The following is a 24936-nucleotide window of genomic DNA, read 5'->3' as shown; positions in this document are numbered from 1 at the left end:
GGCAGAGAAGGGGACGAATTCCCCAGCATCATTAGTTCGGTTTTAGAACCGTTAAGTTTGAGTGCTGAATTACACATCCAGGTAAAAATCCTGGTTAAACATGTATGCAGCACGTCAGGTTGATTCACCGGCTGGGGAAGGCCAACCACCAACTGGGTATCATCAGCATAACTAATGATCCTGATACCCAGTGGGAGTACTACGCTCTCCAGTGGGGCCATATAGATATTAAATAGTGTGGGGCTCAATGATGAGCCCTGTGGCACACCACACTGGAGGGGAGTCGAGGTTGATTTCTCGGGTCCTTCCCAAACCTCAAACATCCGATCCTCCAAAAAGGACGTGAGCCATTTCAGGGCCAGTCCAGAAATCCCCGCTCCCAACAGTCTCTGGAGTAACACCTGATGGTCTACGGTGTCAAACGCGCACTAAGGTCCAGGAGGATCACTGCCACCGATCCCGCTGAATCCAAAATGCTCCTGGCACTCTCCACAACTGCCAATAGGGCAGTATCCGTCCCCTGACCCGGGCGGAATCCCGTCTGGGAGTCACCTAGGAGGGAATTGGATTCCAAGAAGCCCGAAAGGCGCCTATTCACCAATTTCTCTGCCATCTTGCTAAGGCCCGGGAGCAAGGAGATGGGCCTGAAATTAGCAAGGTCAGCAGGGTCCAGGCTGGGCTTCTTCAGGAGGGCCTTAACTACCGCTCCTTTCCAACTGGGAGGCACAATTCCTTGGGAAAAGGATAAATTCAAAAGATCCGTCACTGGGCCGCCGATGACAGAGGCTACTTGCTTCAAATATTTCACCGGTACCGGGTCGCTTGGGGACCCACTCTTCAAAGTTATCAAGACCTCAAGAGTCTCGTCCACAGTGACTGGGCCAAAAGAATCCAATCCAACTGTCCTCTCACTAGTCTGAGACCCAAGATTACAATCAACTGATGCGTCTTGTACTAACCGAGGGAGGGACACCAAGATGTTCTCTATTTTAGATTTAAAAAACGTAGCTAGTTCTAAACATTTTTCACGCGGGTTATCATGCGTGACCGGAGGTTCAGGGACATACAGAAGTTCACTTATGACCTTAAAAGACTCTTTCGATGACATAGAAGAGAGGCTTATTCTCTCCTCGTAGAACTTGCATTTTGCTGCCCTGATGGCAGTTTTATAGGAGTTAAGTAAGGTCCGGTATTCTCTCCGGCTAGCTTCATCCCAGTCCCTCCTCCAAATCCGTTCCTGTCTCTTACAGCCCTTCCTCAAGGCTCTCCGCTCTGGCGTATACCAAGGTGCTGAGCCCACCCTCTTACCCCTAGTGAGTAATCTTTTCTTAGGGAGGACAACATCGAGCGAGTTGATCAGCCAGGTGTTTAGATTTGCGTCGGCGACTAACGTGTCACACACGGGAGGGGGACGAGTCGCCTCCAAGTGTGCTGCCCATGTGTCCACTGGGAGCCTAGACCAGGCTCTTGCCACCATATGGGTTCTGGGTGTGGGTGCTGCTGGGACATCAAACTGCCATAGGGCCGGGACCATAAAATGATCTGTCCAGGGCAAGGGCAGCGCAGGCAGAGCTATAAGGTGGTCCGAGTTCGAAAAAATCGGGTCAAGCAAGTGGCCCTTCTCGTGCGTTGCACCTGGATTGATCAAATTAATCTCAAATGCTTTCGAATCACATAGAAAGTCCACTGCCAAAGAGTCCAAGGGGTCCTCAAAATGGATGTTAAAATCCCCCAATGCCACAAAGTTAATTGTGGAAGAGGCAAGAAGCGCAACAGTTTCAAAAAAGGAACTGCAAAAGTTGCCCATAGTCCCTGGTGGACGGTAGATAAGGAGGCCTGCCAAAGAAGCGGTGTGCGAAAGCCGTATAGAAAATTGGCAGCTCTCACAATCGCTTATCCCTCCCTCCTGGACCTTACAGGTTAACGTATCCCTATACAGAATGGCCACTCCACCTCCCCGCCCTGTTGGTCTATCTAGGTGAGATATGAGGAAACCTGGTGGAAGTGCTCTAACCATATCTGGCCCAGAACTGGACGAAATCCAAGTTTCTGTTAGAAACAAGATGTCCAGTTTATGGTCGAGTATGAGAGTATGAATTTCTATCGCATGACTGGGGAGGGATCGGCAATTCAACAAAGCTATTCCCAGCGCACAATAGTCGTTGATTGGTACCCGACCCATATTACATACCCCACAGGGCCGAACCACTTGCCCTCCCTTATGCACGTACCTACATGTAGCATGTTTCGGTGAAGTGAAACAAGACTCTGTTTTGGCGCCGTTGCTGTTTAAATTCTATCTGGTTGACATTAACAAAGCATTAGAGGCAGCTAATGCAGTACCCCCGAAGTTTGCGGGGCATCACATACATTGTCTCCAGTATGCAGACACCTCGACTTTTCGATCACACAGCTGTTGGACTGCAGCGTTCATAGGCGACCCTTGTGGGTGACTGTGTGGAGATTAAGCTTGAAATCAATTATAGCAAAACGAAAATAATGATATGTGGTCTGGAAAAAAAAAAGGCCAGCTAAATTCAATTTCAGTATAAACAACCCAGTGTTCGAACAAGTGACCAGTTTACAATACTTGGACATCTATTTCAACTCCCGTGGCTCACATGCTACACACACTTACACAACCTGAAAATATCCGCCTTGTCAATGATGATGAATTTTAAAAGGCTAGCTTAGTCAATTAATGGGCCAGATCTCACGTGCATGTGCAATATAATTAATGCCAAATTCATACCCAGTCTCACATATGGAACCCGGATTTTTAATGACAATATTTCCGTCTGGCTGGACAAAGCCCAACTAATGTGTTACTGACGACTTTTTAACCTTCCTAATGCTGAGCCGTTCTCACAGGTCCATCTGGAACTCGGGCTTTGCAAACCGATATTAACAGCAAAAGCCAGGTTTCTGAGATATTAGGAAACCTGAGCACTGCAGGCCCAGGGTCACTAAAGGAAATGATCCATCGAGGCATTTTTCATAAATCACTTTCATGGGAATGTTACTTGACGGAAGCAATGAAAGCCTTGGAAACGGCAATTGCCCCACTCCCCAGCCTGTCTGAAAAGCTTTAAGCAAAACTTTTAAAATCGGCGAGGATCCACTCCAGTGTCACAGATGTTCATGAATTGTCTTCAAAGGCTCGCGTTAATTTATGCAACCCCCTATATCAAGACACAGGGAGAGCCGCCTACCTAGCTTCCCACATAAAAATCATAATTAAGAAAGAGCTCATGAGACTGAGATGTGAGCTCATCCCTTTAAAGGCCTATAAATTCGGAAGACTAACTGGGTCTCTCCATCAACAATGTCGATTATGTAACTTCCCGAAGTAAACGCTAGCACACGTGATGTGTGTCTGCCCGGTTTTAAAAAAAACCTTAGAGACTTTTGGCTGAAACCGCTGTTTCGTAATTTAGGCCTAAAAGACAGTAACTCCGCTGTTCTTGCCTTCCTGAGTGGTAGGAATGCACAATTTACAGCCCGGGGTGTGAAATTTCTCAAAGAAACTAAAAAACTACTGGCCTGCATACCATCAAATCCCTAAGTATTCTTTTGTGTTTTTTAACTACGGGAAAGCTTAAGAACCTTATCTTTTAGAAATAGTTTTAATTTATTCACAATCAAAGCACTGGCACTTTATGGGAACAGTTCTTCTTTCGAGCTACTGGACTTTTTATCTGTCATGTTACAATGTTTCATTATTCCACTCTGTTTTAGGGTACTGTTTGGAAACCAGTCACTTGTCAGACTTTTAACCTGTCGCTTTTACAATGTATCATTATTTTATTCCACTTGCCACATTGTGATGGTTTTTAATAACTTGAAACAATAAAAATGTATCAATCTATCTATGCATGTATATATGCAAAATGTCTGCTGTCTTCTTTTAATTATTTTGTTTTACACTTTTTGGGTTGCAGTCTGATGGTTTCCTGGCTGTATGTGTGCTCAGAACCAGCAGTGATGGTGAACCTATCTGCAAGACCAGCAGGTTTGCTGTTTGTGATGCTTTTTTATATGATGAGTCTCATTTTGAAGATGGTATGGGCCGGCCAGAGAGCATCTGAAGTTCCGTCAGTTTGGAGGTATGTGATCCTATTTCTTCAGACCCTGGGTGAGACATGATGTGGCATGTGGGATGCCATTAAGTGGTGCTAGTGTGGAGTCAGGGAGGCCATGGAGCAGGGTACTACCACCATCCAGATGGGAGAGCACAAGGGCTTGATCACCAGCAGTTGTGAGGTCGCTTTCTGGAAGAAACTGTTTTGACTTTCTTTAGAAGAGAGCTATTACCAGGCTGTCTTTGTTTATTGGCAATGTGTTCCTTGAGGGAGAGATTGGCGTCCAGAGTGAATCCAAGTGACTTGGCATTCAGTGAAGGTTTGGGTTTGAAGCCATGGTGGGTCATGCCATTGAGCCAGGTTTGTACTTTTTCTTGTTTAGTTGTTCTTGGTAAATGACAGGAATTCTGTCTTGGATGGATTGAAATTCAGGTAGGCACTGAACATCCAGGTTTGGATGATGTGCAATCAGTGCTGGAGGCATTTGATGTCTGAGACAGGGGAGACTTTTATGTAGAGTTGTCTGTTGTGTATCATTGGCATATTGGTGAATGTTGATGCTCCTATCTTTGAGAACAGCACCAAGCCGCTCCATGTAAGGGTTGAGTCTACGTACACAGCTCCTCTCATCACATACGTACAGTTTCTTAGAGAGCTGTAAATAACAGGTGCTTACTGGTGCTGTTTTGATGACGCACTTTGGGTAGGGCATTGTCTAAGGGGGCTGCCATTTTATAGAATAATTTGTGTGTTTTAAGTGCAGAGTCAGACATAAACTCCACTACAGAATACAAGCGAAAAATGCACTGCATTGTGTGATTTAACTAGCTCCACCAATTACCATCATAAATGTTTATAAAATATAAAACGCATCCAACTGATTCCTTTCAGAATTGTAAAACATTCAATTTCTACTGTTACTGGAGAGAGCTGCTGATTGTTAAATGAAATCACTTAACGACTGGCACTGAGAAGTGTAAATCTCTTGTTAAGGTGCCCACGACGCAGCAGTTTGTCAATACCTGCTCCTTGCATGGCTGATGGGGCAAAATCCATTCCCAGCCATGCTAACGGACCTATAAGACTCACATGCATCATCATAGAAAGCCACACAATGGGGGGTGAGGGGAGTCTCCCATTGTCCACACCGAGCGTGATGACCGGCCAGTCTTTTAAAGAAGATATCCTTTCCCCTATACTTTGAACAGTGCCTCAAACCCCGTTGTATAACAATTCCAGTACAGTCGTTCGTGTAGCAATGCTCTTTTCCAGTCCCCGTTTTTACTTTAATTCTTGTACTTAATCCCACATTTATAAAATGGAAAATAGTCAGATTGCCAGAATGCAATGGAAATAGCAAACAAGACTGAATAGAAAAAGCCCAACTCTCCTTTCTTCTGGGCTCTCTCGCACTGCCTTGATTCCCTGCAGCTAGATAGACCCCCATGGCCGCGTAATGCACAATATGTAGAAGTCTTCTAAGCCTGCGGCGACACAATGAAGTTTATGACGACGGCATTGATGTGTGGAGTTTCTGCAAATCCAGGGGCTCTGACATATGCACAAGCTGCAAGGGACTGGGTATATGAACGGTCTTTGAGGTGTGGCCAACACATGCAAGGCCAGAGAGGAGGTTCTGCAGACAGGAAAGAAAGAGTCCCTAGCTGGGAGACTCCAATTTTATGAATTAAATGCCCGAAGCTGGTAAGCAGGAAGCACTATCTATGCCACGACTGATAGTTGCAGCTCACAATGACTGTAGATTGGGCTGACCCAAAATATATGAATGAGACTTCCAATAAGCAACAGCTAAGGGGTGGTGACCCATTGGCTCTTGCTGTATATATTATGTGTTGCTTGCATAAGCTCTGGCTGACAGCTATAGCTGTGTCTTGCCAACCATACGAAATCGTTCATCCTAAACTGCTGCTCCCTAGTATGGTGTATGTGTGTGATGTGGTGTTTGCATGAGTGGTGGGCGGGCTGCTCAAATGTGGAGGAACATTTGATTTATGGTGCTGTTTGAAGACTGGTCATATCCCGTTCGAGGAATGACCAAGCAAGGAGGAGTGCACTCTCCCGGTCGAATTCCTGGAAACACTTTCTGGATTAAATGTGCAAAGCTGGTAAAGAGGAAAACTCCATCAACATGAGTGACAATCCCAACACCGAGTGGATGTAGAGTGACCTGATCCAAAATGTGAAAGAGCAGCGCTACAAACACTGTGCAGAGCAGTGTATAATGAGGTAGGTGGGTGGCACTGCCTAATGTGAGCACTTACTACTGGGCCGCCCAGCTCCAGATCATACATGATTGGGTATTAACCTAGAGCAACTATCCAATGACAAGACTGTAAAGACATCTTATAGCACCATTTGATACAAACATTACATATGTGGGGAAAGGGGGAGAAAAGACTTACTAGCACTGACTCAGACACCACTGGCTGTCTGGGATAGAGCCACTAGAAGCATGGGATGCTGAGGAAAGGTAATGAATGAAACCCAAGTTGGAATGAAGGAATGCTGAAAGAGGGGCACAAACTGAGGGGATTTCAGCATTGGAACCTGGTAGGGATCTTCAAATGGGAGATATAGTGGACTCAGGGCCGGACAGCCCTTTTTTTTCCACCAGGCATTTCCCGGTAGGCAGTGTTGAGAGTCCAGGGCCGCTCCTGGTGCCTCTGTCACTCTCCCCAGCTCCCAGAGCTTAATTGCACCAGGCACGGGAAGTCTGCAAGAGAGCGCGAAATTGAGAGAGGAAGGTCGTAGATAGTGAGAAAACAATCAGAGAGGGAGAAGAAAGAGGACAGAAACAGAAAAGATGGATAGAAAGAGAGAAATTGCATGAGGAGGTGGAGGGAGCGGGGCTGGTTAAAGTATTTTTGCCAGGACTACCCAGTCCAGCCCTGATGGACATTCTCAGCACAACAGGAGGAATACAAATTCTCGAACACCCAAATTTATAAATACACTCAACTTAGACACACCTTACCAACAGAGAGGGTGAACTGGATGGAGGTACCAGACCAAACCCCGTTAGATGGTAGAGAACCAAGAGGGGAAACAAATTGTGTCTATCTATAATACACTCCATAACAATAAATCTGGCAATCTTAAGAAGCTGAAGGAGTCCAAAAAAAGAGATCTCAGCCTGATGGAAGATATTGATTTGGAAGGCACATTGATGCACCAAAATAGGTGGCCATAATATCAAGGTTTAGTTCAATCCATCTAAAAAATGTGTATATGGCTTGCTGCAATAGTAGTAGGCCATACAAAATGGGCAGAACTGAAACGAACATTGCACAAAATATAGCATGTAAGACAGAACGTTTCTGCATATTATCCTGGAAAATGCCAAATACAAAGGTATTGGAGAGCCACAATACATAGCTGACTGCAGTGTAAGAATATAACATACCATGTATCTCTGTTTGGCACATTAATGATTGTGAATGATGTTGACCTCCGCAGACTTAAGCTAAAGTTCTGCATGTTGGGTTTTATAGTTGCCAAGAAGGACATTGCCAGGGAATGGGGCAATCAGCAAGTGCCAAACAAATAGAAATTGCAATCTGGGATGTATATGTGTTTGGCAGCAATAAAATAGTATGTGAGGGGAATACTCAAGGAAATTTCTTTGTAAGACAAATTCAGCGCTTAATTTGAGCTGGGGGTTTCCGGTGCTCAGCACTGGCATTTAATTGTCCGCACTGGCACTTATTACAGTCTGCCATATGGTGGCGCTGTTTGTCAAATTTAAAGATGAGCACAACAATAGCTGTTTATTAATTCAATAAACATTAAAAATGACTACTACCTGCCACCCAAGCCATTCATAAAGCTTTGGGGGCCTGGAATATTCTGAGTTGTCACACCTGTAGGCGTGTGATGTTTAGTAGTTGTATTGGTACTGTCATTGGCAGTGATGGCAGGGTCCGTAGATGGTGCAAGCTGCAGTGGCCTCCTGACAAGGGCCCTGTCACTTAATTGTTTACAAATTAAGCAGTGGACAAATTACTAGGGGATACCTACCCGTTGCCCATCTCTGCATACTTTAGGTGTTGTTTGCATAAACTCTAGTAGACACCTAAAGTTACTTCTAACCACACATAAACATAACGGAGCAATTCAATTTGCGAACATATTTTCAAACTGTGTTTTCAACGATTTGCTTTCTTGTTTCCCTGTGGTGGGGCACTTATAGAGTACAGTCTCTTTTTTCAAGTCATTCAGGGAGTATTTGTGTTTGTTTAAAGCACTATCATAATTTGCCGTCTAAGAAGCATATTTCCACGCATTCTAATCAATTTGGAGTAATTGATTTGCACAGAAGAGCACTTAACACGGTCTTGTAACATGCGTGTCTTTCCTCAATGTTTCCATATAAAAGGCGCAGCAATAATTCTGTTAGAGTGTGTCATTCGATTAAATGGCTGTTCAGTGCTTGTTTTGAGTAACCCACGTTAGCTCGAGCACTGCTGGAGTCCGAATAATTAGATGCATAAAAACATTAAACGCATCCATTTGCCCTTGCTGTGTTTCTTTGGTTATTGAACAGTCCGCCCACTGAGTCGATCGCAGATATCTTTCCCTTACAACCATTATGGCAAGGTTGTTTGTGATGCGTTTTAATGTTTGGGTCTGTACTCCCAAGGCGTACCATGATGAGGGCTCAAGTTGAGGTGTGCGTGAGAGAATGTGAGGTTGGGCCATACCATCCGAAGGGTTCTCATTTTAACAGATCGTTCCAATCGTGGGGTCTAGAATTAACAATCGTCATGCCTGTTTTCTTTGTTCCTTCATAAAACATATACAGCGTGTTGTATTTTGACAAATATTTTAAATGTGCTCTTTTGGGTTCAAAATGTCCTTTTTTAACTGTGATTTTAATTGTTATGAGTTGAGGGCTCACAATGAAAGGTGTGAGAGCCACACCCTCTGACAAATAAAATGACATTGCCTTCATGAAGATCAGAGACACAAGGGCGAATTATAAAGCCAATTTGTCTGTTGACCATTTGACAACATTTGTGCGCCATCTTTGGACAGGAGGAATAACTGTCATAAAGAGAGAACCTTCTAGAGAAGCGAACCTGATGGTGAGCAGTGGGACAATGAGTGGCAGGTTCTGATTGGTGGAGCATCCTGAATGGAATAGTATCAATATGGAACACCAGTCAGGACTTTCAGTTGGCAGGAAAACAAATTCCACCAGCAGGCTACAAAGGGATGCATGCAACACTAGTAATAAGGAGTAAGACAAATAAAATACATTTTACCATTAACCGCATTCCAATGAAATGACTTCAGAACTTTGGTCACATGCTGGCTTCCTTTTGAACTTTCAACAGCCTCTTTATTTGCTACACCAGCCGCCCTGCAGAGAGCACTTAAGTAAACCAGACGTCAGCTGAGTAAGGTGCCAACCACCACAAGGGAATGGTACATTCTTTGTTTCTACTTCATTTTGATGAAATGACAGCTTAATCACTGCAGCCATTACAACCCTAAGGTTCCCCACCTTAGATCAACAGGCGGTCAAAGAAGGAACCAACATAAGGTGAAGGGACAGTAAAACCAATTACATTCTTTAGATTTATCCACAAGAAGGTTATGGTAAAAATTACCACCTGCAGTGCTCCCAATACTCTAAATATGGTGAAGCATGTGATCAGCATGAGAGAAGAAGATAGTGCCCAACCTCCACCACAGAACTGTGAGAGGTTCCATGTAGATGTTAATTAAGAAAGATGACATTGGGAAACCATGAAAAATTGCCTTGAGTACACTTTGAGAAGCTCCTGGATACCCTATCGGGTGATTAGCCGTGCTTTACAAATACTGATTGATTGAGGATTAAAAGGAGAAAGCACGTCCACGACCTGGCCCAGCATTAAAAAATACAAAAACTGAAACATACATGGGCCACCTCCATGATGCCGGCAATACAATGTAAATGATTTAAAAGGCCCAACTTAACTTGGTAAAAGCAAGGTTTTGGTCACTGTTGGGAGTTCCGACCTACAGGCATTACACTTTTGGTACCATTCACTTGCTGTTTGCCCAACACCAGTCAAAATCATGATCATCCAAGGCTTTAAGGTTGATTCAGAACTTCAGCTCCCCTCCCAAATTTTAATCTCTTCTTGTGTTTTTCATCTAAAGCAACTGCACATAAGAATGCCTTATCTTACCGATGAGGACATATGGCAGCAGTTGCATCTGCTATTCCGACAGTACTGGATTATTGCAATTCACTCATCCTAGGCCCAGTCAAATTCCACCTGACACAACAACATATGTTGGAAAATGCCTGGAGAATGAAAATATTGTCATGTTAACCCCATCCCAAACAAATTGCATTGGCTGTGAATTCATTTCTATTCTATTCTAGAGATTTATAGATTACAATAAATCACCCAGAAGGGTATCCTGGCGCTGGAAATCAGTGGTAAACAAGAGGAATTGATTTGGGGCAATAGGCCTTGGGTAGGAAAAATCTAGGCCCTTATAATCTAAATTTAAATCCTAAGTACCCCACTCTAAAATCAATTGAGTAACAGACCCTCTGTTCCTGAAGAAAGCTGTTATTTAAACTCCACCAAGGACCCAGTGAATATCATCTGCTAAAAGTTCCACATTAGAGAAATAAAACATTTAAAGACAGGACCTCTACCCTTTTATTCTGTAAAACATAGAATTCTCTTACAGCATCTCCATTTGGAAACAGAGCTCGGCCTTTTATAAAACTTCTTTAAAACTTCGTACATCCCTCACAGCTATGGGTAATCAGTTACTCTGTAGATTCTGTGTTCTGTCCATGAACTTCTACAGCACCAAAAAACTATTTGCGGGTGACTGTGAAATTTATAAAAGGGAGGGATCTTTCAATCAGTCAACCATGCGATTTACTTTGCCAAAGTAAAATAGACATAGCCATCATGCCTTCGTCACAATGGATAGAAATAGTTCCTGACATCATCTATAAGACATCCAGCAATGTTGCCAGTGGGGAAGAGTGACTACAGACCTTTATGGCCAATGTAATGCTCGCACTACACCATGGTCAAGGGTATTCCACAGGAATTGTTGGGTTGGAAAACTCCTCTTCATTGTAATGGGCATGAACCCCTGCCCTGAGTGCCCCAACTGTATTGATATCTGGATCCCTCATTCTGATTTGTGTTGTCATTGGCAAACTTGAATCATGCGTGTGCGCCAAGACATAGGCCTGTCTCATTGATTGCGGTCTTGTTGGACCAGGAGGGGATCCCATTGCACTAACCTCATATTAGTGAAAGGCTACTGCCTTTATCAGGAAAAAAAAAGCACGAGCATGGTGGTGGCAGCATCCTTTTTAGATCTCGGCCTGACGTCAGCAGCGCATGCGCTGCTCTCGTCTTACGAAGCTTCTTGGAATCGATCTGATTCCAGAAGCCTCGTCCCAGCTCCACCTTCAGTTGTGATTGGTGCGCGTTGTTTGGTGTCACAAATTATGCCAAAGGCAGTGCAATGATTGCACTGCAGGCATGTCACTCACTGCTTGTTGTTACCCTGTCTCCTTTTATCCACGCCCTGCGGGATTGGATCTCCTACCGGCGGCGCAACACAGTAGGTTTATTTTAAGCTTGCTGCACTTTTTTTTTAAGACATCGCATGCGTTTGTTATCGCGGCAGCTTCAACTAGCCCTTTCGTTTGCTGTAAGCTTTACTTCACGGCGCTTTGTTTTCCGTCGGTTTTCCTTTAAATGTGCATCACACAAACGTATCCTTATTAAATTGTTTAGCTTTGTAACTTCACGGCGCTTTGTTTTCCGTCGGTTTTCCTTTAAATGTGCACACACAAACGTATCCTTATTAAATTGTTTAGCTTTGGATTGTATGTTTCAAGCTAATAAGTGTAAGCTTTCACAGCGCTTTGTTCTCCGGCGGTTTCATTTTAATGCCCAACGGGTTGCCTTCAATGCGCACACACAAGCGTATCTTTTCTGGCGGTTTTCATTTTAACGCCCGACGGGCATTTAATGCACCACCATCACGAAGTATTGCTCTCGAGCCTAGCGCTGTTCATTAGTTTGCACAAATAGCGCCATGTCTGTTCGGTGCCCTTCTCACTGTGTAGCGCGGTATAGCCATGGTCGTCACTATGCACCTCACTCTAGTCAAGCTCACCACTGTGCAGTGTGCTGTGCTATGCTAATCGCTGTGCAGTGCACCATCACAGCCCTTCTCGCCTCAGTGCACTCAACACTAGTCGTGTTATCGGTGTGACCCTTCAGCAGCACCTCCACCCCTGAGGGCCCCATTCAGCCCAAGGACAATGAAGAGCTGTGAGATATTGGGGGGGGGGGGCGGGGCTTCTTCACAATCTGCAGTGGCGGGGACATTTGTTTTCGTGACTCCACTGTGCAGTCCATTAGTCTGAACCTCAGTTCTGTTAAGAGTGTGCAGTGCACCCAGGCCGCCTCGTCGTCATGCAGTGCACATTACGCCACTGCAGTGCACTGGTCTGAACCTCGGTTCAGTTAATTGTGCAGTGCACCCAGACATCCTCGGCATTACGCAGTGCACATTACGCCGCTGTGCAGTTCACTGGTCTGAACCTCGGTTCAGTTAATTGTGCAGTGCACCCAGACCTCCTCGTCGTCATGCAGTGCACACTACACCACGGAGCAGTGCACTAGTCTGCTCCTCTAGGCAGGCAGTGCGTCGCAGTTCCGCTCCATACTGTGAAATGCACAGTAGCGCTGCGCACCAACTCTTCTCTTACAGACAGTGCACCCTCCCTCACCCTGCACAGTGTGCACTGTGCTGTCCTCTGCTTTTTACTCTCCAGTACCACGCACTGGCCACCAGATGGCACCTACCACGACCTTCTGCAGTCTTCAGCTAATGCCTCTCTTACAGTTTCTGCTTTAACTTGAGAAAAGTATCGGACAGTTTGAAGCCTTGAAGCTTGTAACCCCAGGGGCAGGATTCTTCCAGCCCCGGCTAATCATTTGTTTAAGGGGGATGGGGGTGGGACGCTTTTATCTGGAAAAGGCCCTCTAACAAGGCCCTCTTCTCATTGGTCTCACCCGACGATGTGGGCCAGTGAATAAACTATGTCACTTGATTTAGGAAGGGCAACTGGAATTATGCGGCACGGGAAGGTCAAATTATGCGCCAATGTCGAGTCAGTTATGCAGCAAGAAAAGGCATATTATGCGGCGTAATGCGGCACATTTTGTGTTAGCATTTCTTCATTGTTTTTTTATTAGGTCTTGGCCTGACATAAGCAGCGCATGCGCTGCCCTCGTCATACGAGGCTTCTTGGAATCATTTTAATGCCCGACGGGCATTTAATGCACCACCATCACGAAGTATAGCTCCCGAGCCTAGCGCTGTTCATTAGTTTGCACAAATAGCGCCATGTCTGTTCTGTGCCCTTCTCACTGTGCAGCACGGTATAGCCATGGTCGTCACTATGCACCTCACTCTAGCCAAGCTCAAAACTGTGCAGTGTGCCGTGCTATGCTAATCGCTTTGCAGTGCACCATCACAGCCCTTCTCGCCTCAGTGCACTCAACACTAGTCGTGTTATCGGTGTGACCCTTCAGCAGCACCTCCACCACTGAGGGCCCCCATTCAGCCCAAGGCCAATGAAGAGCTGTGAGATATGGGGGCGGGGGGCTTCTTCGCAATCTGCAGTGGCGGGGGCATTCGTTTTCGTGACGCCACTGTGCTATGCATTAGTCTGAATCTCAGTTCTGTTACTACTCTCTACTACTCACTCTCTACTACTCTCTACAACTCTCTACTACTCAATCTCTACTACTCACTCTCTACTACTCACTCTACTACTCTCTACTACTCACTCTCTACTACTCTCTACTCTCTACTACTCACTCTGTACTACTCACTCTCTACTACTCTCTACTACCCACTCTCTACAACTCTCTACTACTCAATCTCTACTACTCACTCTCTACTACTCACTCTACTACTCTCTACTACTCACTCTCTACTACTCTCTACTCTCTACTACTCACTCTGTACTACTCACTCTCTACTACTCTCTACTACCCACTCTCTACTACTCTCTACTACTCACTCTCTACTACTCACTCTACTACTCTCTACTACTCACTCTATTACTCTCTACTACTCACTCTCTACTACTCACTCTCTACTACTCACTCTCTACTACTCTGTACTACTCTCTACTACTCACTCTCTACTAATCACTTTCTACTAATCACTCTCTACTACTCTCTACTACTCACTCTCTACTTCTCTCTACTACTCACTCTCTACTACTCTCTACTACTCTCTACTACTCTCTACTACTCTCTACTACTCACTCTCTACTCACCCTCTACTACTCACTCTCTACTACTCACTCTCTACTACTCTCTGTACTACTCTCTACTGCTCACTCTCGACTACTCTCTACTACTCACTCTCTACAACTCACTCTCTACTACTCTCTCTCTACTGCTCACTCTCTACTACTCTCCATACTACTCTCTACTACTCACTCTCTACTACTCTCTACTACTCTCTACTACTCCCTCTCTACTACTCCCTCTCTACTACTCCCTCTCGACTACTCACTCTCGACTACTCACTCTCGACTACTCACTCTCGACTACTCTCTACTACTCACTCTCTACTACTCACTCTCTACTCACTCTCTACTCACTCTCTACTACTCACTACTCTCTACTACTCACTCTCTACTCACTCTCTACTACTCACTCTCTACTACTCTCTGTACTACTCTCTACGACAAACTCTCTACTACTCACTCTCTACTACTCACTCTCTACTACTCACTCTCTACTACTCTCTACTACTGTCTCTCTACTACTCACTCTCTACTACTCTCTTTACACCACTCTGCACCAACACACTTTGTGCCACTGCACTTTATGCAACTGCACTCAACACCACTGCACCCATGCCTCACTACTCTACCCCATACCATTCTACTCTATTTACTCCTCGCCACTCTACTTTACACCACTGTACTCCTCTCTACTGCACTCTACACCACTCCAGTCTAAGCCACACCAATTTACTCTGCACAACTCCACTGTACGCCACTATAGTCTATGCCACTCTGTAATATTGCACTCTACGCCACTGCACTCCTTGCCAATACACTCTATGCCAATGCACTTTACTCTGTAACACTCAACTCTATGCCCCTGCACTCTTCACTAATCAACTGTATCCCAGTCTTATCTACTCTGTACAACCGCACTCTACACCACTTTACTCTACTCCATTACACTCTATGCCACTGTATGCAACTGCACTCTGTCCTGTACCACTCCACTATATGCCCCTTCACTCTATTCTGAAACAATCTACTCTGCACCACTCCACTCTATGCCACGGCACTCTACTCTTAACTACTGCACCCTGCATCAATGCACTCTACACAACTGCACTCTGTCACTGCACTCTACCCTGCATCACTGTAGTCTATGCCACTGCTCTCTTCGCCACACTACAACACTGCACTCTGACACTCTACTCTGCAAAACTGCACTTTTCGCCATTTAACTCTATGCTATTCTACTGACTCTACTCCACTCTATGCTACTCCACTCTATGCCACTGAAATCTATGCCATTGCACTTTACAGCACTATAGTGTACTTTGCACCACTCTATTCTACTCTACTTTGCACCACTCTACGCCACTGCATTCTATGCCACTGCACTGTACACCACTCCACTCTACGCCACTCCACTCTGCGCAACTGCACTCTGCGCCATTGCACTCTACTATGCACCACTCTAATGTATGGCACTAAATTCTATGACACTGCATTGTACGCCTCTGAATTTAATGCCCCTGCACTCAATACCACTGCACTCTACTCCACTATACTGTGCAACACTCTATTCCAATGCACTCTACACTAGTACCCTATGCTACTCCAGGGTATGCCACTCTACGCAACTCCACGCTATGCCACTCCAATACACATCACTCCCTGCCACTCCACTCTGCAACACTCTACTCTACTCTTCGCCATTCTACTCTAGGACACTCCACACCGCTCTCCTCTGCACCACCAACTTTTAGCCATGCTGAACAGTAGCCAAACTTGTGTACAACATGGCTAAAACACATTGGAAAAGCCAATAGCCACTCTCCTCTGCAACACTAACTTTTAGCCATGCTGAACTGCAGCCAAACTTGTGTACAGCATGGCTAAAACACATTGGAAACGCCAATAGCTCTTGCATAGACGAAACCTATTGGCTTTGCCAATGCTTGTTTACCACCACTGCTGCCACCAGGAGACCTGTTGACTATGAACGACTGTGAAACAAAAATATTTTTAAATATTAATCCTCAACGCCCCCTCAAGCTATCTGTATGTCTTCTGATGATAAACCTTTGCTTTTTGTTCTCGGTTTATTTCATTTCGCGTTAAGGGTCGGTCGCATCCTCGCCGTCTCACCTTCCTCCTCACACAATCCCTAAAAATGGAATGCAGATGGCGCTTGCAGACCGATGGGAATCTGCATGTTGTCACATCCTTTGTTTCTCTAGCTCTCTGTACATTTCAATCAACACCTCTCGCGCTCTGCAAGTAGCCTCGTCTCCTCTGTGAGGCATTTCAAAGCCTCAGCAGCGCCCCTTGTTCATTGACGTTTGTCCCTACGTGTATGACTTCTCACAAGACTGAACTCGACGTCAGTTGCTTCTTTCCAGACCACTTTTATGAATGTATTTAAGTGGCTCTTTCTTCACTTCCTTGGGGCTTTTATCCCTGAGCTGGAACAGTTTGTCTTGCGCAAACAGGCACACTTTGCTATCCCACTTCTCAGAAATGCCATTCATTGAGGAGCACGCAGTCCCATGTTGCAAGAGACAGTGAGATGATGAAGTAAGTGTGAGTAAGTAGAAGAAATGAAATTGTTATGAGAGGATTACATAGGAATGGCACAATACTGGGAATATATTTTGAGCGTCCTAGCTCACTTCCGTCATGATGAGAAAAGGGTTCACTGAATAAATTGCTCATCGCTGACATCCACTGTGATCTGGAGGTCCTGAGTTTGAATCTCAGCAAGGTCAATCCAGTCTTCCATTCTTCAAATATCAGTAAATTGAACACTAATAAACTATTTAATAATACCAACTTTTAGCTGCCCTTAGAGCAGTGAGAAGCATGATATTAAAAGTAGCACAACTGTGCCCTTCGGAGAAAATGTCAACCAAAAATGTAACCCTAGATCGGGGTTGTCCATGATACTTCCTGACCTATGCTAAAGTTTGAGAATTATAACTAATTATGTAAATTAGCCCGTTTTAGATTCATTGAATGTAAATTGTGCCTTATCTGGATATCCAGAAAATATGACAAGGATATGGCACTCATAGACCTGCATTGGACATCCCTCCCAAGTCACTCCACATAGCTTAAATATATATATATATATATATATATATATATATATATATATATATATATATATATATATATATATATAATCTCCAGTTAGGACCTAGTTTCCATTGGAAAAACATTTTTTGTTTTGCTAATAACTTTGGCGCCATTTGCCAAATCTTCACAAACTTTTGTAAACTAATTTGCCACTCACCTCAGCTGCAGTCTGGAAAGTGTCAGGGTGATTCGTCAAGCGGGGGCCGAGAAAAAAGGGCGGTCCCAACACACGTTTTCCCCATGAAATTTCCCATAGGGATTTTTGACACGACTAGAGCCCGAACCGCTGAACGGAATTACACCAAATTAGGCAGAAAGCTAGATTTTGGTCCAGAAAGATCTATTTCTGTAATTTGGTGTAAATCCGTTCAGTAGTTTTGGAGTTACTAAAGAAAAAAGATGTATGTATATCTAGAGAGGCGGATCTTATGGATCTCAAGGTGATCTGATTGGCTGCCACCACTTCAAAAAGGAAGTGTTGGCAGACATCCTGGGACTCGGGACTGAGTCCCAGAAAAATGCAAAAAAACAGAAGAGGGCAGAGTAGGGATACCCTGACCCTTGGACCCCACCAGGGGCCAAAAACTTTTTTTTTCTTTAAATTACTGCATATTTGCAGACAATAGGTGGCAAAATGTAAAAAAAAAATTCAATAACAAGCAAGGTCTCCCACATTTTTTTTTTATGGCCCCCGGGTGGGCCAGGTTCTGGGTGAACATTGATATGCATTTGGGGGAAAGGGGCGCACGTGGCCCCCCCCCTCTACATGCTGATTTTGGCCCTGGAGACCTCATCCCTCGGGGTCCAACTGATATTAGAAATGGGAAGGGGGACTGCGCGGCCACACTCCACTGGCCGATTTTGGCCCTGGGGACCTCATCTCCCAGGGCCTGGCCTGTGTAACAAACTGGGAGGGGGGCATGAGCCCCCTCCTCCTGGGCCAGTGTCAGCCCTGGGACCCCATCTCCTGGGGCTCGGCCAAAGATAAACGGGGGAGGGGGATAAGCAGCCCCCTCCCAAAGCCAATTTCGGCCCTGTGGAACCCATTTCCCAGGGCCCGGCCTTTGTAAAAGAAACTGGGAGGGGGGCACGTGGCCCTCCCCCTCCCAGGCCTATTTCAGCCCTGAAGACCCCATCCCCCAGGGCCCAGCCAAAGATGAACAGGGGGACAGGGGCCACGCAGCCCCCTCCCTGGGCTGATTCCGGCCCGGGAACCCTGTCCCCTTGTGCCCGGCCATTTAAATGAAGGGGAGGGGGGCTGCACGGCACCCCTCCCCAGGCTGATTTTGGCCCCGGGGACCGCATCCTTCAGTACCCATCCCCAATTTAAAAAAGGAGCGGGAAAGCTGGATGCGGACTTCAGATCTGTTTCCCTGCCTGCAGTGATGTGGCCAGGGAAACAGATCTGAATATTGCTCCCTCCTGTAGGGAGCAGCATATTTAGCTTTTCCCTGCAGGCGGTAATAATGCCAGCTCACGCTGGATGCAGGGAGCCGGCTGGGGCCGTGGGGGCCTTGGGCCTCCCCCGCGGCCCCCAAGGTGGATATGGTGGGTGCCCAGGGCACCAAACCTTTCTAGGCTAGGTCCTGGGGATGGGGTCCCGAGGCTAAAATAGGTAAGGGGGGGATGCGTGGCTGCCCTCCCCCATTGCATATTGCATGGGCCCAGAGGGATGGGGGCCTCAGGGCTGCAATCAGTCTGGGGAGGGGGGGGGGCCACGCAGCCCTCCTTTATAGATTGGCCGGGCCCGAGAGATGAGGTCCCTTGGGCCGATATAGGCCCAGGGTGATGGGCAGCGTGCCTCCTCCCACTTATTAACTTTGGTCGGGCCCCAGGGGATGGGGTCCCTGGGGCCATATTTGGCCCGGGAAGGGGCCTTTGTGCCCCCTCTCACATTTTAATTTGGGTGTGCCATGGGAGATGGGGCCCGCAGCACCAAAATCAGCCCAAGTAGGAAGGGCTGCATGCTTCCCTTCCACATAAATATAAAGGTGGGTCCGGGTTACAGGGTCACTGGGACTGAAAATGGCCCGGGGTAAAGGGGCCATGCACCCCCGTCCCCTAAACAAAGTGCACTGGGCCCTGGGGGAAGGGGTATCAGGGGCCAAAATCAGCCCAGGTAGGGGGTCACGTTCCCCCACAAAATATGCAGAGCCCCGGGGGATGAGGTCGCTGGGCCGATATCAGCCCACCCCCACTAAAAAATATGCCAGGCCCCAGGGGATGGGATCCCTGGGGCCAAAAGCGGCCTGGAGAGAGGGTCAGCAGATTGGATGCAAGTGGGGGTTGGCCGCAGGTCAGGTGTATATGTAAGTGCGTGTGTGTGTGTGTGCGTATATATGTATATATATATATATATATATATATATGTGTGTGTGTGTGTGTGTGTGTGTGTAATGTGGTGTAATTCGGTTCAGCTGTTGTGGCTATAGTGCTGTTCAAAAATCCCTATGGTAAATGCATGGGGAAAATGTGTTTTGCACCCCCACCGCTTTTCTCTGCCTCTGCTTGATGGTGTATTCTAAAACTTTACATGAAGTAATTAAGATGGATGAACTTTTTGGGAAATGTATGTATTTATGTGAAGATTCGTAAATGCCACAAGAGCTATTAGCAAACCAAACCATCAGTTTCCTATGGTGACTGGGTGCTAACTATAGCTACAACGTGGTGTCTTTCTCGTGGACTGCTCGCTTTCTTTGAAGGACCGGATCAAGAAACTGGCACAAACAGCCTGTTCCAGGTTAAATTGCTGTTCACTGTTAAGCCCTTCCTAGCAACTATGAACTTATGATCTACACTACAGTCCTGGTCCTCATCCTGTAACACATCACTGGAGCTAACGCTCTACCCACTGACCTCCCAGAATCTTCAGTGACGCAAATTAAAGCAATGTGCCATGGAGAAGCTCCACTAATCACCAACCAAAAATGTCTTCCCACATTTCCCCTAGCTTGAAAGATTTGTATTAGCTTCCTTTTCCCTGCGAGAAGCCACTACCATTTATGGTGCGATCTAAAAAGCACTTCACATGAGAAAACCTGGCTCCATTACCTATACATTCAATATATCAGGTGGCACGTGCAGTATTATTAGCACATCCCTTGGCAAGTTGGAAATCGAAGAGCGTTAAGAGTATACAAACTAACAGACTTTTTCAGCATTTAGACCAAGACTCTGTAAGGACCTCCCATTTCACCTCAAACTTTCCTCTTCATTGTTGTAATTGAGGAGATAACTCAAAATCTAGCTCTTCCCAATCTTTGCACTTTCTAGATTATCACGTCCACTAAACCTCTTTTTCTCGCTGAATTTGTATGCGAATTTATGCATTTTTTACTTATATATCACTTGACTTAATATAAACATATCTACATTTTTCCCAAATGTGGAATATGTATTATGTTGATATGTACAGTGCTCCGCTGCCCACCAGGGCTAGGGACATGCTTAAAAATATCCCTAACTCATTAGAAATAAATATTTAGCAATTTATGTTTCAGTTTTTGCACTTAAACAAGTTGTAGATTTTTTTTTCCCGCCTTTTTGCTACAGATTTCTTGGCACAGCGATTTCACCAAACTCCTGGTAGATTGCTTTAATTTTGACAGGCCTATTTATAGGAGTGTGAAAATCCAATAACAAATGAATTAACAAAAAAGCCTAGTGAGAGTGAGAAATGTGGTTTAACTATGCAATAATCCTTTTTTTCTTGAAAGGGGCGTTATGCATTAAAATACTAAGTGTAGCATGATCTTCAGAGCGACCTACGTGACTCATAATACAATGGCCCCCATTCACGCAAAAAAATGCAAAAAGTACGTTAGGAGACTTCCACTTCCGCTTGAATGTACTTTTGCACTTATTTTTTCAAATGCACAAACCATTCCAGGAAAGCACTGGAAAAGCTGTGTCAGTGACCAAGGGGTCTTTTTCAGGCTTCCAAATTTTTCAAAACTGATTTGTACACACAGTGGAATTCCATATTGGGAAAAGCAAGTGCCAATGTGCAATGACATATTATCTTCCTGTGGGGAAACCCTTCCACCCTACTCCCCCTCCAAGAGTTGGAGGTATTGCATTTCCCTTCCTACTCTTGGACATTCACTCCAGCCTTTTTGTTGGGGGGGGGGGGGAATCTCTAATAATTTGTGGCATAATGAAAGTTGAAGGGCCCCCCCTGCAAGGTACACAGAGAGGTCCCTGCTCCGGATTTAATTCACAGCTCTCAGGCCCGAGTACAGTGCTGAGGGGGGACCTTGCAGGTAGGGGGGGGACGCGCCGGGGACCTGTGTTACGCCCATTTCCAGGGTAGCAGGGTGGAAATGGTTGGAGAGCAGGTTCACAAACTTGTAGGAGTTCACAAACTCATAAGACAAACCATGCCTCTACGCACCCACTTTACACCACTAGTGTCGGATTTACACCTGCATAGCTGTTGCAGTTGTGGCATACAGTCGTCAGGTGTTAAAGGATTTTTTGAGTATCCTTTTGTGAGTACTTAGCGGAGGTAGCACCTGATATTTTCATCTATAAAACATAATTTTCAAACCAAGAATTTGGGAGTCTGGTCCAACGTTTCTAAAAACCAGGACGTGTGCTGGAAAACAAAGTGCTAGTTTGCTCACCACTGTTAGACTGCCGCACTAGCACAGTGATTGAATAAGGAATGGAGCAGGCAACTGATGCATACTTTCAAAGATGCTGAGCACGTTCAAATTTAGGTCGAGGAAGGTAAAAAAGATCAACCAGGTAACTACAATGATTTTGTTTTTTCTTTTGTGCAGCTCTATTACCCATGGTGTCTTCTGTGTTTCATAATTTGGATAGGTTATCGAAAAAAGGTCATCTCGTTACACCTTCTGGCTCATTACCTAGCTCAAAAACAATATACAAAAAGTCTTCCCTTTAAGGAGACGTGAGGTTAGTTTACTAACATCTAATTTGAATGTGAGGTATAAATAAGATTAAAGGGTGTTAGTGAGTGAGTCATCCAGTCGATTGACTAGTGAATACACCCGAATGGCAGTCCCTCTGAACTGAAGCACCTGTGGCCACCTGGGAGACTGCAGTATCTATCGGGCTTGGACTGAGAGTTCCCAGCACTGAAGTCCAGCACAGCAGCTCAGGCTTCTTCACACTGCCTGCTCATCTGCATAGGGGTGACCTTTGGGGCTAATTCACCGAAGTATTTACGAGTACCTGAAGTAGTACCACAGGAGTACTCTTTTACATACTCTCATCCTTTTGTGACTCGTCAGGAAACTTTTAACTCCCTGTTAGTAAAAGTGCAGAGAGTGCACAGTCTTCTTGATTTGTACATGACACGGTCCATTCTATTTGCGCATGAACAGTCCTCAAATATTCCCATTTTTGTTCCCATTTTAAATGTTTTGGAGCCAATTCACAAAGGCACGCAAGAATGTATAAAAGAGAACTACAGGCGTGCTACTTTATGTTCTTCAGCATCCCTTTGTATAGCGCCTAAATCAAGTAGCATCCAGACGCTTGAGGTACAGGGGCTTTGCAGGTGGCGGGAAAATCTCCCATGCTTGACTTACTAGCCTAGAGATCACACAGATGGGTCTTTAATCCTTATCTCTAAAGGCTAGACTTGAGACCTCTCTGATATGTCATGGCAGAGTGTTCCATATTTGGCACTTATCCCAAGTATCTTTCCTCCAAATAGACCATAATAGCCTATTGCTGTTGCAGTGCAAGTTTAATCCTTATATGAGTTTGATGCCAAAGTCACCGGTGCCACACTTGTGCTGTAAAGGGATGCCATGAGGGAGCTGGCACTGCAATTCACAACTAGGCATGTCCTGGGGTAATATTATAACCTAGCCTGAAAACCTTCAACACATCCCCACTCTTTGTTTAATTAATATTACGGTATAGTGGCAGCGCCTTGAAGCAACGGGATTTGCTTTGAGCGTTTTTAGGTCACTATGCTCACTCAAGACGCGCAACAGTAAAATTCTGGGTCTTTAGTGATCTTAAATAGGGTTCTATAACAGTCTATTGCATTTTACAAATATAATTAAAAAACAACGGAATTTCAAAAAAATAGAACTAGTGCTAGAACATTATTGAAAATGTAGTTTTACCTGAGTCCTTGTGAAGATTCCCTCCAAATACAGACAGGCACTTATATGTATTCCTGGATGGTGGTGGCAGAGTTGGAGGTGGCACACGAAGACGGGTTGCCAAAAAAAGAAAAGCGAGGAAATAAAAGCAGGGGAGATGGGAGAAGAAAATGGAGAGGAGAGATGTGGCCCAGAGAGCGCTGCCCTGCCTTCTGCGGGCTAAGCTGGCGCCGAACACCAGGTTGGTTAGTGGTTTGTGAATGAAGCTTTGATGTAGGATAAATGGGCTGGTCACAGGGGCTTTAAGCTCAGCAGCCTGGAGCTAGAGCAGTGACTATCACACTGTAGTAGCGGCTGGGCTTCCTCTCACACGCGCACGTACAGTACAGTGCGCGCGAGGCTGGAATTCCAAGAGTGCCGTCATGTGATGGCGAGCCAGTGGGCCAGGTTTGATTTTACACTTGCAGCCGGCCTTGGGGGAGGCGGGGACGGGGTTGTGCTGAGACAATAGTTACACAAGGAAGAGAGGAAAGTCGAGGTGTTCATTTAACTGAGCAAACTCTGACCGACTCATGACTTTTAGCAGCACACTGTTAAAATTAGCCGAGGTGACGGGGGCAGTGGAGCCGCAGAATTTACATAACGAGGATTCGATCAAACACATACGTGTGCATTGAGCAGAATAAAGCAGAGCGTCTTAAAATATGCGGCTGCGCCAGGGTCACTGCAGGTGTCCCAGAGTTCTAGTGATACTACAAAATGCGTGTACTGTATGCGTGCTGTTTATTTATTTTGATAGATTTCTATATCGTGGGCAATCATCACTTAGATTTCAAGGCGCTGTTCAAATGCTATTTATTAAAATGTACAAGGCACTGAAACCCTACTTTTTAGGTTTTTCATTCATTCATTTAAGAAGATTGTGCCTCGCCCGCCCGCCCCTGAAAAGAGGTAAAGAACAGGGCCAGCTTTAGGGCAGTGCGACCGGTGCGGCTGCACTGTGACCGGGAGGGGGGTGGGCGCTGTGTTTAGCAATAACTTACGATTTAAAAACACCTGGCAGGAATCCTTGTACGTTCAGTTTTCAGGCAGCATTAAAAATGTCAAGATAACTCTTGTGGTTAATGTTCCTGCTAAAGAGAGGGATCAGAGTTTTGTCTGGCAGTTTTGGCTCATCATAAAGTAGCATAGAGGGTTAAGATGCCTGCTGCAAAGAATGCGTACTGTGTAGATCACAGATCTGTATTTCATGTGGATAGCTGAGTGGATTACTGCTTTAGTCACAGAGATCCTTTAGTTACCACAG

General features: G+C 45.4%; 1 protein-coding gene across 1 annotated transcript in view; it reads right to left on the bottom strand.

Moving 5' to 3' along the window:
• OCA2 (OCA2 melanosomal transmembrane protein) overlaps positions 1 to 23846 on the bottom strand; it is a 1032003-nt gene extending 1008157 nt beyond the window's left edge. The window contains exon 1 of the mRNA XM_085622873.1: positions 23652 to 23846. The gene's annotated coding sequence lies outside the window, so the exon portion shown is untranslated. The remainder of the gene's footprint in view (positions 1 to 23651) is intronic.
• Between the last annotated feature and the right edge of the window lie 1090 nt (positions 23847 to 24936).

The sequence above is a fragment of the Triturus cristatus genome, chromosome 8 (assembly GCF_964204655.1).
Source record: "Triturus cristatus chromosome 8, aTriCri1.1, whole genome shotgun sequence".
NCBI lineage: Eukaryota > Metazoa > Chordata > Amphibia > Caudata > Salamandridae > Triturus > Triturus cristatus.
Note: the sequence above shows the minus strand (reverse complement) of the source record. Positions and strands in the feature narration are given on the sequence as shown.